At 64.1% G+C, this 14,216-nt stretch overlaps 1 protein-coding gene across 1 annotated transcript in view; it reads right to left on the bottom strand.

Annotated features, from left to right (window-relative positions):
* SORCS2 (sortilin related VPS10 domain containing receptor 2) overlaps positions 1 to 14,216 on the bottom strand; it is a 153,209-nt gene that overhangs the window by 65,361 nt on the left and 73,632 nt on the right. The window contains exon 2 of the mRNA XM_079770893.1: positions 12,425 to 12,524. The gene's annotated coding sequence lies outside the window, so the exon portion shown is untranslated. The remainder of the gene's footprint in view (positions 1 to 12,424; positions 12,525 to 14,216) is intronic.

Below are 14,216 nucleotides of genomic sequence, written 5' to 3'. Positions count from 1 at the left end.
GCATCATCCTTTTCTTCCTTGTCGTCATCACAGCATCAGCAGACTGACAACACTGTTATCTCCATCACCGGCATCATCCCCATCTGGTGAGGAGCAGCCACATCCTTTAGCCCAAGGGCAAGGCCCGCCTCTCCCTCCCCGTCAGCCCATCTCGGGGCCGGCCGGCCCAGAAGCGATTTATTTCCAATCATGTCCCATCGATCCTGTCAGGCAAACAAACGCGACCAACACAGCGGAGTCCCCACAGAATCTGGAAATGTCAGCCGCTCCGCCCGCCCCACGCTCGAGCACACAGCCGAGCTGGCGACAGCTAATGAATAAGCCATCACGGTGACATGGTGACACGGGGACACGGTGACACGGGAGGGGCAGCAGAGGAGGGACTTCATCCCGAAAGGCTGCCGGGCGCTAGGTCCCGCCAAGGCAGCGAGCGGCCACTTCGAAGGTCGGCTCCGGGACCAGGAGCAGGGACACGCGAGCTGCTGGTGCCGCCAGCCCCGTCCAGCAGCAGCCAGAGCCAGGCCACGGCCAGGATTTGGGGCATTTTCTCGTCATCGGTGCAACCATTGGCCTCTTTTTCCTAAGACACGATACTGCAATACTCACTCTAACCGTCACTGTGTGATCGACGTGTGTCACCCCCGCTCACCCTCCGAGTCCCCGGAGAAGCAGGCCAGCGGCTCAGAGTGTGACCGCCCAGCACAGCGACCCCAGCTGCAGAGACCCGAGACCAGGTCCCAGCCACAGCCCGCATGGCCAGGGCACGGCTAGAAGGCCACGTCCACGCCGCGGGGCACACGTCAGCTCCCCTCGTCGTGGAGGCTGCGCCGGGGCCACACCAGCCCGCCGATTGGGAACAGCGTCTAGCGCCCAGGGATTAGCGCCGTGTTAACGGGGCTCATTACACAATCGCGAAAGGACAGACGCCAAGGGTGGGATGAAACGCCGCGCGCTACCTCTCCCTCTGCAGCGCTTGGGGACAGCCTGCGGGCTTCGGGGTGGAGGGTGGGCAGCCAGGCCGTGCCAGGGCCCTCGCCGCTTCTTCACCAGCCTTGGAACCTGGCTGTGCCCGGTGGGGCAGGAAGAGGCTGCCACTCGGACAGACACCAGCGAAACGGCAGACGGACGGACGAAGGTAGTTAGAGGCGGCCGCGTGTTCCTGCACTGCCACACTGCAGGCACGAGAGCATCTGTGGGGCCTCCCAGGTCCCCGCCTTCCCGCCATGGCGTCCGCAGTGGCCTCCCCACCTCAGGGCGGCCTCCTCCCCGGTGACGCCCATGACGCCGACGGGTTTGGTGGGCGGTCAGTGGGCCTGTCCGTGGGGCTGTGCCCTGTGGGGCCGCTCATTCACAGGACTGTCCCTCTCGTGTTACAGATGAGGAAACTGAGGCACAGGGAGGGCTGGAGACCTGCTGAGATCCCACAGCGGGCTTGGACCCAGGCCCCTGGTCCTGTGCCACCCGCTGGCCCCTCAGCCCCGCCAGCGCCATTGCTCAGGCAGCGGGAGCGTCCCTGCGGGTGGTGACCGGCCAGCCCGGCCTCCCGGGTGAGGTCCGCAGGCCCCGCCTGTCCCAGGGCGCCCATCCCGGGGCTCAGGGCCCAGCCCCCACGAAGCCCCGCGTGACTCCCCAGCTGCCAGGGCTCTGGCATCCTCTGGGCGTGCCCTGCCTCCCGTCTGCCCCCGTCAAGGTGCCCATGTCACTGCTGGTCCCCTGGAGTGGCCGGGGTGTCTGCCAGGCCATCCACTCAGTGCAGCTTCCCAGAGGCGGGGCCACTCCCAGGTCAGACAGAACTGCGAGTCTGTGCGAGCTCATGGGCTGCAGGAGGCGACCCTGTACAGGGAGCCGGGTGGCCGGACACTGGTGGGCGCAGGGACCACAGCCCTCGGGGGGAGGGACACAGGCTGGGCCCCGAGGGCAGAGCGGAGTTCCCAGGGGAGAGGGGAGAGCCCCTTCCGGATGGAGGGAGCCCGGCCTGGGAGCGTGAGGGTCGCAGGCAGAGCGCCCCGGAGACCCCCTCCCCACAGAGCTGCCCACAGAGCAAAGGCGCAGGAAGGAATAGCGTCCCATTGGCGGGACCAGCTCCACCTTCTCTGTCTGCAGGTGTGTCCCCGCCCCTCTGAGCCTCGCTTTCCTTATTTGCAAACAGGTGTTGGCTGAGAAGTGCGCTAAGGCACGCACAGTGCCCAGGTGGCGGACAGGAGCCCTCGTGCTCCCAGGGACAGTCCTCGGCGGGGAGGGCACTGCCCGGCCCAGTCCCAGCTCCAGCTCCTGAGCCCGGCCCCCCGCGGGGCTCCCAGAGCCGCTGCACAGCGAGGTGCTCAGGTGGCTCAGACCAGGAGGACGCCCTTCGCAAAGGCGCTCAGCAGGAAACGCGCAGGAACACTGGCCGATGAACAAATGATTACGCCCAGGACAACAGCCCAGCCCAGCTCATCCCGCGCCCAGCCTCCGCGCTCCGGGGCTCACTCCGCCTACCTCATCTCCAGTGTCGTCACGGGGGAGCCCGCAGCGCTGGGCCACGGCAGCCTGCGGCCCACGGAGGGCCCTCGCCCCGTTCTCACCCTCACGTCAGCCACGTGCGCGAGAGCCAGAGGCCAGGGCAGCACCAACCCAGCCCACAGATGAGGTCACCGAGGCTCGGAGGTGCGCGCTGCACCCCACCCAGCCCTCCCCTCACGCTGGGCGGTGAACCTGGGATCCCTGAGAGAGGACGGAGGACGGAAAGACCGCAGGCACTTCTGTGAAGAAGGATCGATCGGGGGATTGATTGGTTGGACTGAGTGAGTGAATTCAGCGACTGTAAGGATGCACGTGGGTTTAATGTACAGACAACTGCATGTCCCTGCCAGCATGTCAGCAGCACCAGGTTCTTTATGGGTAATCGATAGGCTAATGTCACCCGCTGCCCGCCCCGCCCCGCCGCCACGGAGAGCCAGACCCACGCTGGGCCTTCCCACCCCGGGCCTTCCCACAGCAGGCTCCTCCACGGCCTGAGCACCGTTTCCTCTTCAGTCTCCTGTGGCTCCTCACAATCCTGATGGGCTGTCTCTTCTCTGGAAGCCTCTCACCCCCCCCCCTTTCCCCTCCAGACAAGGCAGGTTCAACTGCCGCTTCTCAGTGCCCCACAAGAGCCCTTTGCATTGGGACAACTGCCCTCCTGTGTGTGATGTGGGCACACGTCTCCCACTGAGCAGAATGCCTGGCACAGGTGAAGGGGTGAAGGGAAGGAAGGAAGGGAGAGAAGAGAGGGAGAGAGGGAGAGAGGGAGGGAAGGAGGAAGGGAGGGAGAGAGGGAAAATGAATGGAGGGATGGATGGATGGAAGGATAGGTAGATGGGTAAGTGGATGAATGGGTGAATGGATGATTGATGGGTTAGTGGATGAATGGATGGATAGATGATGGATGGATGGATGGATGGATGGGTGGATGGGTAGGTGGATGAGTGGATGAATGATGGATGGATGGATGGATGGATGGGTGGATGAATGGATGGATGAGTGGATGAGTGGTTGGATGGGTGGGTGAATGAGTGGATAGATGGTTGATGGATGATGGATGGGTGGGTAGGTGGATGAGTGGATGAATGATGGATGGATGGGTGGGTGGGTAGGTGGGTGAATGGATGGATGGATGGATGATGGATGGATGGATGGATGAGTGGATGAGTGGTTGGATGATGGATGGATGGGTGGTAGGTGGATGAGTGGATGGATGATGGATGATGGATGAGTGGGTGGATGGGTGGGTGAATGAGTGGATAGATGGTTGATGGATGATGGATGGATGGCTGGATGGGTGGGTAGGTGGATGAGTGGATGAAAGATGGATGGATGGGTGGGTGGGTAGGTGGGTGAATGGATGGATGGATGAGTGGATGAATGGTTGGATGATGAATGGATGGGTGGTAGGTGGATGGGTGGTAGGTGGATGAGTGGATGGATGATGGATGATGGATGAGTGGGTGGATGGGTGGGTGAATGAATGGATAGATGGTTGATGGATGATGGATGTGTAGATGGATGGGTGGGTAGGTGGATGAGTGGATGAATGATGGATGGATGGGTGGGTGGGTGGGTGGGTATATGGACAGATGATGGATGGGTGGTTAGGTGGATGAGTGGTTGGATGATGGATGAGTGGGTGGGTGGATGAGTGGATGGATGATGGATGGATGGGTGGGTGGATGAGTGGTTGGATGATGGATGAGTGGGTGGGTAGGTGGATGAGTGGGTAGATGGGTGGGTGGGTGGATGAGTGGATGGATGATGGATGAGTGGGTGGGTAGGTGGATGAATGGATGGATGGATGGATGGGTGGGTGGGTGGATGAGTGGATAGATGATGGATGGGTGGGTAGGTGGATGAGTGGGTGGATGAGTGGATGGATGATGGATGGGTGGGTAGATGGATGAGTGATTGGATGATGGATGGGTGGGTGGGTGGATGAGTGGTTGGATGATGGATGGGTGGGTGGATGGATGAGTGGATGGATGATGGATAAGTGGGTGGGTAGGTGGATGAATGAATGGATGATGGGTGGGTGAGTGGATAGATGGTTGATGGATGATGGATGGGTGGGTGGGTGTATGGATGGATGATGGATGGACGCAAATCCTGGAGCCTAGTTGCGTGACTACATGTTCTTAAACTTATCTGTACTGCTCTTCCTGTGAACACTAGACTTAGGTCTGGGTCTTGGTCTTCTCCGTGAGTCTCTAGGAGCCAATGGCTGTTAAGACGTTAGTGTGACATACAGCCTGCTCCCGGGACCCTAAGCCACTGCAGAAGCGCCCTTTCCTGGTGGGCAATGCTGTGCTATTACCTTCTCATCTGTTCCCTTCGAGCCGTGTCCCCAGAGGCTCTGCCTCCTCCCCGCCACCTGCTGGCCTTTCTCCAGGCTCAGCCTCGGGGCCTGCGCACCGCGGTTCCCTCCCACCTTCTTAGGTTCCCTCCCACCTTCTTACCGATGTGCCTCCCACCTTCTTACCGATGTGCCTCCCACCTTCTTACCGATGTGCCTCCCACCTTCCGATTTGAGCTCAGGCGCCACTTACACTCCTATGACCCTCACCGGGAGGGACTTGGATTTTTACGTACTTATTTCTTATTTATTATGAAATCCTCACCCAAGGACATGTTTTTATTGATTTTAGAGAGAGAAGAAGGAAGAGAGAGAGAGAGAAAGGAACACCAATGTGAGAGAGAAACATCTATCGCTTCCTCCCGTCTGTGCCCCGCAGAGAATTAAACCCACAACCTAGGTATGTGCCTGACCAGGAATCGAACCTGCAACCTTTTGGGACGATGCTCCAACCAACTGAGCCACCAGCCAGGGCTCGAGTGACTTTTACAGCCACACTCTCACGTGGATGGGGGCAAGGCGTGCTTGCTTCATTCGTGCCGCTTGCCCCAGGGGAGTGAGCGTGGGTGGCGTCTGCGTGCTCCCGCTCCTTCTCCAGCACTAAAGGCCTGCACGGTGAGTGGAGAAATGGGGCTCCCCCCGCCCCCCGCCCGTTGGTGTTGGTGGGTGGAGAGACTGGCCGGTTTCACATCCTCCGCTCACTGTCCGCACCGGCGGTGGGTGGGGGCTCCGGCGGGTCCCTCTGGGCACCACGGGCAGAGGGTCGTGGCTGCGCGTGTCTTTGGAGACGGCCCCTGGTAGAAAGTGCCACCAGAATGCTGCCACACTGTCATTTGTGGACAATCTCGGAGGGATGGCGGCTCACCCCTTTGGGAAAGTGGCCATTAAAACAAGACAGCTTAACAGCGAGGCACACACAGCCGGAGGTTCTGGAATGAGCTGTCTCGTGCAATCACCATCACCCTCGTACAGGGCATGTTTACCCCAAAGGGGTCCTTGCAGGTCACGTGTGCATTTGAGATCCAAACTCCAGTTTCCAGGAGAGGCCTGAACAGGATGCAGGCAGGACCATGCTCCTCCCACGGTCCCTTGTGCTGCCAGCCTGAGCGGCGGATTCCGGGCGGCCAGTGGATCCCGAGCAGCCAGTGGGTCCCGGGTGGCCTGCGGATCCCGGGTGGCCAGCAGGTCCCGGGTGGCCAGCAGGTCCCGGGCAGCCAGTGGATCCCGGGCGGCCAGTGGATCCCGAGCAGCCAGTGGGTCCCGGGCGGTCAGTGGGTCCCGGGCGGTCAGTGGGTCCCGGGCGGCCAGTGGGTCCCGGGCGGTCAGTGGGTCCCGGGTGGCCAGCAGGTCCCGGGCGGCCAGTGGATCCCGGGCAGCCAGTGGATCCCGGGCAGCCAGTGGATCCCGGGCGGCCAGTGGATCCCGGGCGGCCAGTGGATCCCGGGCGGCCAGTGGATCCCGGTGGCCAGTGGATCCCGGGCGGCCAGTGGATCCCGGGCGGCCAGTGGATCCCGGGCGGCCAGTGGATCCCGGGTGGCCAGCAGGTCCCGGGTGGCCAGCAGGTCCCGGGTGGCCAGCAGGTCCCGGGCAGCCAGTGGATCCCGGTGGCCAGTGGATCCCGGGCGGCCAGTGGATCCCGGGCGGCCAGTGGGTCCCGGGTGGCCAGCGGGTCCCGGGTGGCCAGTGGGTCCCGGGCGGCCAGCGGGTCCCGGGTGGCCAACGGATCCTGGCTGCAGGTCCTGGGTGGCCAGCGGGTCCCGGGCGGCGGGTCCCGGGGGCCAGTGGCCGCTAGGATGGCTGTGCGTTTTCACCTGCGCCTCAGCCTCATGGCTGCCCAGGCACCGAGCCCCTGGGCCCACACGGGCCCTCACATTGGACAGTTTAGGCCACCACGCCTTTGCCCGGCTCCTGCCCCGGCCCGCTCTGTGCTCCTCTGAGAGGTCTCCTTCCTCGGGGCTCCTGCAGCCTCAGACCTCCACGTGGCACCTGCCTCAGCGCCCTGCGTCCCCGCCGTCGGGGGCAGTGCCCTCGGCACCCACGGGCGTGGGTGAGGGACAGCTCCCGCCCCTGCGCAGAAGCTCCCCTTCGTCCGGCGAGGAGCCCCTCCTCCCGCCAAGGTCACTCACGTCTCCTGCTTCGTCTTCTCGAAGCGGCGTGGGTCCCAGTCCGACCCACAGACACAGGTCCCTGGAGGCCTGGTCTGTGTTTCTCTATCAACAGCGTCCCTCTTCCTCGTCGCTACAGAACACGGTGGGGATGAGAGCCGCAGGCTTCCGAAGGCTTCTCCCCAGGACGCGCCCACTCCCCCGCCCCTGACGGCTCTGGTGGGGGGGGGGGGGCGGTGACCAACCGCCTGCGCCCTGCTCCCGGAGCCCGTGGTTCGGGCGGCCCTGGCTCCTTCCTGCCTGCCCCCCCTCCCGGTCATCATCCTTTTGTCTAGAGCCCTTCAGTCCTGAGAGCGTCCTCCCCATCACGGATCCATTTCTCCGGGTCCATTCTGTTCTCTCGCTCCCGGGATGCTCCCAGCCCGTCTCCAAAATTTCCACCGTCTTATGCGTGTTCTTACTGCCCCAGCTCCTCCTACTCCTCCCTTCTCTCGGGAGCTGGGGTTACCACTCCCCTCTCCTCACCTCTCCTGCACCCACACCCCCTCCTCACCTCCCTCCCACCCACACCCCCTCTCCTCACCTTCCTCCCACCACCCACACCCCCTCTCCTCACCTCCCTCCCACCACCCACACCCCCTCTCCTCACCTTCCTCCCACCCACACCCCCTCTCCTCACCTCCCTCCCACCACCCACACCCCCTCTCCTCACCTCCCTCTCCTCACCTTCCTCCCACCCACACCCCCTCTCCTCACCTTCCTCCCACCCACACCCCCTCTCCTCCCCTTCCTCCCTCCCACACCCCCTCTCCTCACCTTCCTCCCTCCCACACCCCCTCTCCTCCCCTTCCTCCCACCCACACCCCCTCTCCTCCCCTTCCTCCCTCCCACACTCCCTCTCCTCACCTTCCTCCCTCCCACACCCCCCTCCTCCCCTTCCTCCCACCCACACCCCCCTCCTCACCTTCCTCCCACCACCCACACCCCCTCTCCTCACCTTCCTCCCTCCCACACCCCCCTCCTCCCCTTCCTCCCACCCACACCCCCTCTCCTCACCTCCTCCTGCCACCCACACCCTGACCTTGGAGGACAGGGAAAGGCTAATCTATATGAGACTTAATTGCCCTCCATCACAAGCCCAGGCTCCTGACCCCGTGTCCTCAGGTGTGTACTCATGGCCGCGTGGGGCTCGCTCACTGCGCTGCGGCGATCTGACACCCCACCCGAGCCCGAGGCGCAGCAGCCCTGCCGGTTAGAGCACCATCACCGTGTAATTATCGCTCACCGGCTGATTACACGGCGGATCATCTGTGTATTACAGTTTGTTCAGATTCCTAATCGCCGTGTCCTTTCGCAAACCAGGACCCAGCCCGGGAGCGCCCATCATTCCTCTAAATAACAAGAAAGTCAGCTTCCGGCCGCCTCGAGGTCACCACTGCCCGAGAGAAGGCACAGGTCTGGGGTGAGGGAGCCGGGAGCCCACACCTTCCACCAGGTTCAGGGCCGCCTCCTGGCCCAGCACACACGCCCCGCCCCGCCCGTGTCAGGACCACCTGCTCTCTGGTCTGTCGTCTGTGAGACGCGTGCCGGCAGGACGCTCGGAGGGCCTGGTTTTTAGCGGTGGTGCCGAGGTTGAGTGCGGGCGGGGCTGGGGGACGGCCCAGAGCTCTGGCCTGGGGCCTGTTTATGAAGCATCCTTCCAGCTGGGTAGGGAGGGGGTGCATGTGCCCAGAGCAGCCGGCAGGTGACACCGAGTTCTCTTCCCTGAAGAATGTCAATCACTTTGCTTTAATTGGAAAGCCAACTCTGTTGTGCTTTTATTTTTATATAAACATACTAGAGGCCTGGTGCACGAAATTCGTGCATGTGGGGGGTCCCCCTCAGCCCAGCCTGCACCCTCTCCAATCTGGGACCTAAACCAGCAGTCAGACATCCCTCTCACAATCTGGGACCACTGGCTCCTAACTGCTCACCTGCCTGCCTGCCTAATTGCCCCTAACTGTCCCTCCTGCTGGCCAGTTAGGGGCAATTAGGCAGGCAGGCAGGCCTGGTAGCCCCACGCAGCCTGCTGCTTGGTCGTTTGGTTGCCCCTCACTAACCCCCCCTGCTGGCCTAGTCGCCCCACGCAGCCTGTTTGGTCGTCCGTTCGGTTTCGATGGTCGCTTAGGCTTTTATATACATAGATTTTTATTGATTTCAGAGAGGAAGGGAGAGGGAGGGAGAGAGAAACATTAATGATGAGAGAGGATCACTGATCGGTTGCCTCCTGCACACCCCTGTGAGAGGGATGTCTGACTGCTGGGGTTCGAGCTCGAAACCCAGGCATGCGCCCTGACTGGGGATCAAACCGTGACCTCCTGGTTCCTAGGCCCATGCTCCACCCCTGAGCCACGCCGGCCGGATAGCCCTACAGTCTTTGCTTCTCCAGAGGGAGCTCCTGTGGCCACAGACCCTCAAGGCCTCTGGAGAAGGGACAGAGGGGGTGGCACTGGTTAGGAGCCTCGTGGCCAGTCTCTCTCCCCACCGGCAGTGCCCAGGCAGTCCCTGCAAGGCCAGGGAGGTGACAGCTCGTGCTCCGAGCGTGTGCACGTTCCCGGTGGCCGCTGTGACAAGCCGCCAGGCGCAGCGGCTTCACACGATGCCGGCTATCTCGCAGTTCTGGCAGCGGAAGTCTGACATGAGTCTTCTGGGGCTAAACGCCAAGTGGCGACGGGCTGGCTCCTTCCGGAAGCTCAGGAGGATCTTGTCCAGCTTCCAGAGGCGCCGCATTCCGTGGCTCGTGGCCCTCCTCCATCTGACAGTCCCTGTTGGCATTGGCAGTAATAGCACTCGCAGGTTCTGGGGATTAGGATGCGGACGCCTTTGGGGGCGGGACATTATTCAGCCCCCGCCGCGTGTTGGAGGTAACGAGGTGACGGAACAGCCCAAAGGCCTGCTGCTGCCGTCCCCCCGGGGCTCAGCGGGACCAGGCCCCACAGACAGGCCGGCTCAGACATGGGAGGCGGCCCTGGAGCCGAAGCCTCGGCCTCGCAGCCCTGGTCTCTCCGCCACGCCCCCGTCCCATCAGACAGAGGGACATGTGGCTCAGACACACGGACACTGTGTTCTCCTGGGTGGAGATGGCCCTGAGGCCCCCCGGCTTTAAAGGGCTCCCCCGAGGTGGCCTCCCGTCGTCAGGGTGAAGCAGACGTTTGCTCTGGGACCCTGGGCTTCTCGGAGGCGAGGTCTGCAGGCAGACGTCCAGGTGAGCGAGCAGAAGGAAGAGCGAGGTGAACGGATGGAGACCTGTGCTGACCCTGAGCTTCAAGAACGAGGCGGCCGGAGGGGCCGCTGGGGGCTGGGCTGGGGCCCGCGTCTCAAAGCAGGAGCATTCTCCTGGGTCCTTCCACAAGAGTTTGTGAGTGTGTGTGTGTGTGTGTGTGTGTGTGTGTGTGTGTGTGTGACAGAGAGAGAGAGGCTGAGAGAGAGAGACTAGTATTCAAACCAACACGGATACATCATGGAGTAAAATGGAAATTCACATGAATTTTTAACAAAAGACATGACACCTGACAGCAACCCCGTGCCGGGCCAGCTCCCCCGGGCGGCGCCTGCTCTCCCCACACCCTGTTCTCGCAGCCAGGTCAGAGCGCTCGGCCAGCGCCCGGGGGGACTCGCGAGCAGCAGGGAGGCCGGGGGCAGGTCTGGGACTGCCAGGCCCGGGGTGTCGGGTTGTGCATGACAACGCACGGACACCGTGCCACGGGCACCAGGCAGACACTGTGCCGCAGGCGCCGGGGGCACGTGCTCTGGGCACCGGGGGCGGGGGGGGGGGGACACCGTGCCACGGGCACCAGGCAGACATTGTGCCGCAGGTGCCAGGGGGCACGTGCTCTGGGCACCGGGGCGGGGGCGGGGGGGGGGGGGACACTGTGCCATGGGCACCAGGGCCCGGAGCTCTGATTACACGCCAGCGAGACAAAAATAACAGGGGATTCGTTTTGTGAGACAGGTTGCAAAGTGGTCTCTGAAGAAGCTATAAAGTGCTGCCTGGCCTGTAATTGTTGCTTAAATGGAATCCTAATTGCATTTGCATCTTCCTGCAAAACCTGTCCATTACCCACAACAGGGAGGCGAGCTGCTGGCACGCTGCCGCAGGTGACCCGCAAATCGGGGCCCCCCTCCCCCAGCCCTGACTCACCGGGGAGGCAGCCTCCCTGCAGGCCGGCCTGGGCCCCTCCTCTCTTCCCCCCCAAAAACCCAGCAGAGAGCTCCGTGTCAGGGCTCCCCCAGACCCTAGAGGTTCTGGAAGGTTAAAACTGCGTGTCCGGTTCTCCCACGCTCCCCGGTGCCCCGCCAGGGTCCTGGCACATAGTAGGGGCTTACCCCACACTGAGGGCCACGGGATGGGATGGTCCTCCCTCCCGGCAGCAAGCACGCGGCCTGGCGCCCAGCAGGCCTGACCGCCTGCGGAGTGGCGGTGCTGGTGTGGAGCGCGACCTTGGGCCCTCGGGGACCGCCCTCTCGCAGATGCTGTCAGAGCCCCTGTGAGCCGCGGGCCGGGTTCCCACCCCAGAAGCCAGGGCCCCCTGTGCCCCCACGGCTGCTCCGCGTTCCATTGCTGTGGGCCCCCGGTGGCCAGGGCGTCATCGGGGATTTACCCGAGGGTCTCCTCAGGAACCTGGGGGAGGGGCGGCCTGGGACGGACACGGCCAGCCGACGGCCGAGCGGGCAGACACGCAGACCACACACAGATGCCAAGCTCAGCTGAGAAATCAAAGCCGCATCGAGACCCGGTCACCAGAGGAGCCTGAGCCGAGCGGCTGCGTGTCCTGCCTGAGGACTCCGACCACCGAGCGCTCCTGCCGGGCAGTGCCCACCCTCCGTGCGGCTTCGTCCGGGGGCCGCCTCCCGGGCCGAGAAGACCGGGGCACCGACCGGCACACACAGCCTTTCCCAAGCCCCGCTCGCTGGTCCCTTAAAGCCCCTCAGGGAGACGGGTGCAGGCGGACCTGAGCGGGCGGCGCCCGGGAGGCGGACAGCACGGTGGGCGGCCAGGGCAGCAGGCGGCCAGGGTCCCGGCAGGACCGGCTGTGCGGGTGACCAGGGTCCCGGCAGGACCGGCTGTGCGGTGACCAGGGTCCCAGCAGGACCAGCTGTGCGGTGACCAGGGTCCCGGCAGGACCGGCTGTGTGGTGACCAGGGTCCCGGCAGGACCGGCTGTGCGGTGACCAGGGTCCCGGCAGGACCGGCTGTGCGGTGACCAGGGTCCCGGCAGGACCGGCTGTGCGGTGACCAGGGTCCCGGCAGGACCGGCTGTGCGGGCGGCCAGGGTCCTGGCAGGACCGGCTGTGCGGGTGGCCAGGGTCCCCCAGTAGGACCGGCTGTGCGGGTGACCAGGGTCCCGGCAGGACCGGCTGTGCGGGTGACCAGGGTCCCGGCGGGACCGGCTGTGCGGAGTGCCGCGAGCACCTACCTTCCTCTTGTTGGCGGGGCAGATGAAGAAGCTGTCGATAACGGTGGTGAAGCCCGGCTGGATGGCGAGCTTGGTGTAGGTCGTGCCGAAGTCCGACGACCTGGGGGAAAGGACACCGTCAGCGACTGGTGCCGCGGAACCAGCTGTACCGAGTCCGCCGCGTACGCCACGTGGGCCACGGCCCCCCTGTGGCCCCGCACCCGGGCGGCAGTAGACGGGCTCCCTCGGGGCGCCAGGCATCACTCTGGCCTGAGCTGGGACCGGGGGTGCGGCCCACACCCCACACTGCTGTGACTGCCAGGCCTCCCTGGTCACACGCCAGGTCGGGGCATCCGTTTCCCTCGGAGGCAGCAGCGGGCTGGGAGCGGGGTCCCTGGGCCCATCAGTAGGAAGGCTGTGGTCCCTGCCCTCACCCAGCGATCCCTGCCGGGGACCTGTCCTCTCGGGGACAGCGCTGCCCAGACCGCGTCTCCCGGCGGCCCTCCTCCCTCATTGGTTTCCCTCGTTACTCCCAGGCCACCGTCCCTGCAATCGGTTCAGGTCGGAGAGCGAGTCTGGCGGTGACGGCGTCTGCATGAAGATTTACTCCAAGAAACGAGCCTAGGCTGGCGGTTTAGCGCCGTCTCTGCCTCTCCCGTGTGTCGGGGTTTGAGGGGCCCCTGGGATAAGCACCCCGCTCTGCAGAACGTGCGGTGACTCTGCCGCCGACCCGGGGGCACGGGGGACGGGCCAGGCGCCCCACGCGGGCCGGTCCTGTCTCTCCCAGGAGCAGGGTCAGAGGAACCGAGCCGGGTCCCGCAGGCGGCTCCTGCCTGGCCTGCCTTTACGGGCGTGGAGACCGAGGGAGCCGGGCGGAGGGGCTGGGCCCCCGGAAAACGTGCCCGCCAGGATGCCACCTGGTGTCTGATGGGGGCTGGGGGGCCCAGGCCAGGGTTATGCCCGGGTGGAGGCGAGGCCCCGGAGACCGAGCGGTGGGTTGTCTGGAAGCGCACACAGCACTTCCTGTGAGCGGGTCAGCACCCCCAAGGGCCGTGTGCTCCCAGGTGAGGCACCGACGGGAGGGGCCAGACCCCCTCCGCCCCCAGCCAGGCCGGCTCCGCAGACAGGAAGCCCCTCGGGGAAGAAGAGGAGTAACAACAGAAGCTGACTCCTCAGACCATGCCTCGCTCTGAGGGGCTTCCCAGCCCAGCCCAGTCCAGCGGGCGGAGGGAGTGGCTAGAATTCCAGTGGCGGGGAGGAGAGGGGCGCGGGGAGGGGGGAGCTGGGGGGGGGGTGGCGGACAAGAACAAACCTTGGCGGGCAGGGTAAGCGACCAAGTCAGAGAGGCCAGGCTCAGCATCAAAGCCATTTGGGGACTGGGCCAGGTCAGACCTGGAGTGGAGCCTTAGGAAAATTCCTGACATTTAATAACCCACCAACAGCAGCATTCCCGTCCTGCAAGGCCAACCCAGCCCCGTCCTGGAATCATTTAAAACAATGGAACAGTAACATCAGAAAACAGCTGCCTGCGAAGAGGGAGACAGAACGCCGTGCACTGGAAATTCACTCCCCCAGCTTATTGCTATTACAAGCCCCCTGCTCCCCCCAGCCCCCCCCCCCCGCCCGCCCCCTCGGCACAACCACCGTTTTCACTGTTTCCGTTACTTTGGTGCGTCCCGTCCCGCAGACCTCCCAGGCTGAGGTCCCAGGCCCGGCGCCTCCGCGAGCGCGAAGCTTCCATCTGGCTTTTAAAAATGGGCTCTTGGAGCCAAGAAACTCTGACCGTTCCACGTTTTAGAAACGAGAGTCCTCC

Source organism: Cnephaeus nilssonii (assembly GCF_951640355.1).
Source record: "Cnephaeus nilssonii genome assembly, chromosome: 1".
NCBI lineage: Eukaryota > Metazoa > Chordata > Mammalia > Chiroptera > Vespertilionidae > Cnephaeus > Cnephaeus nilssonii.
This window is presented reverse-complemented; position numbering and strand designations above follow the sequence as displayed.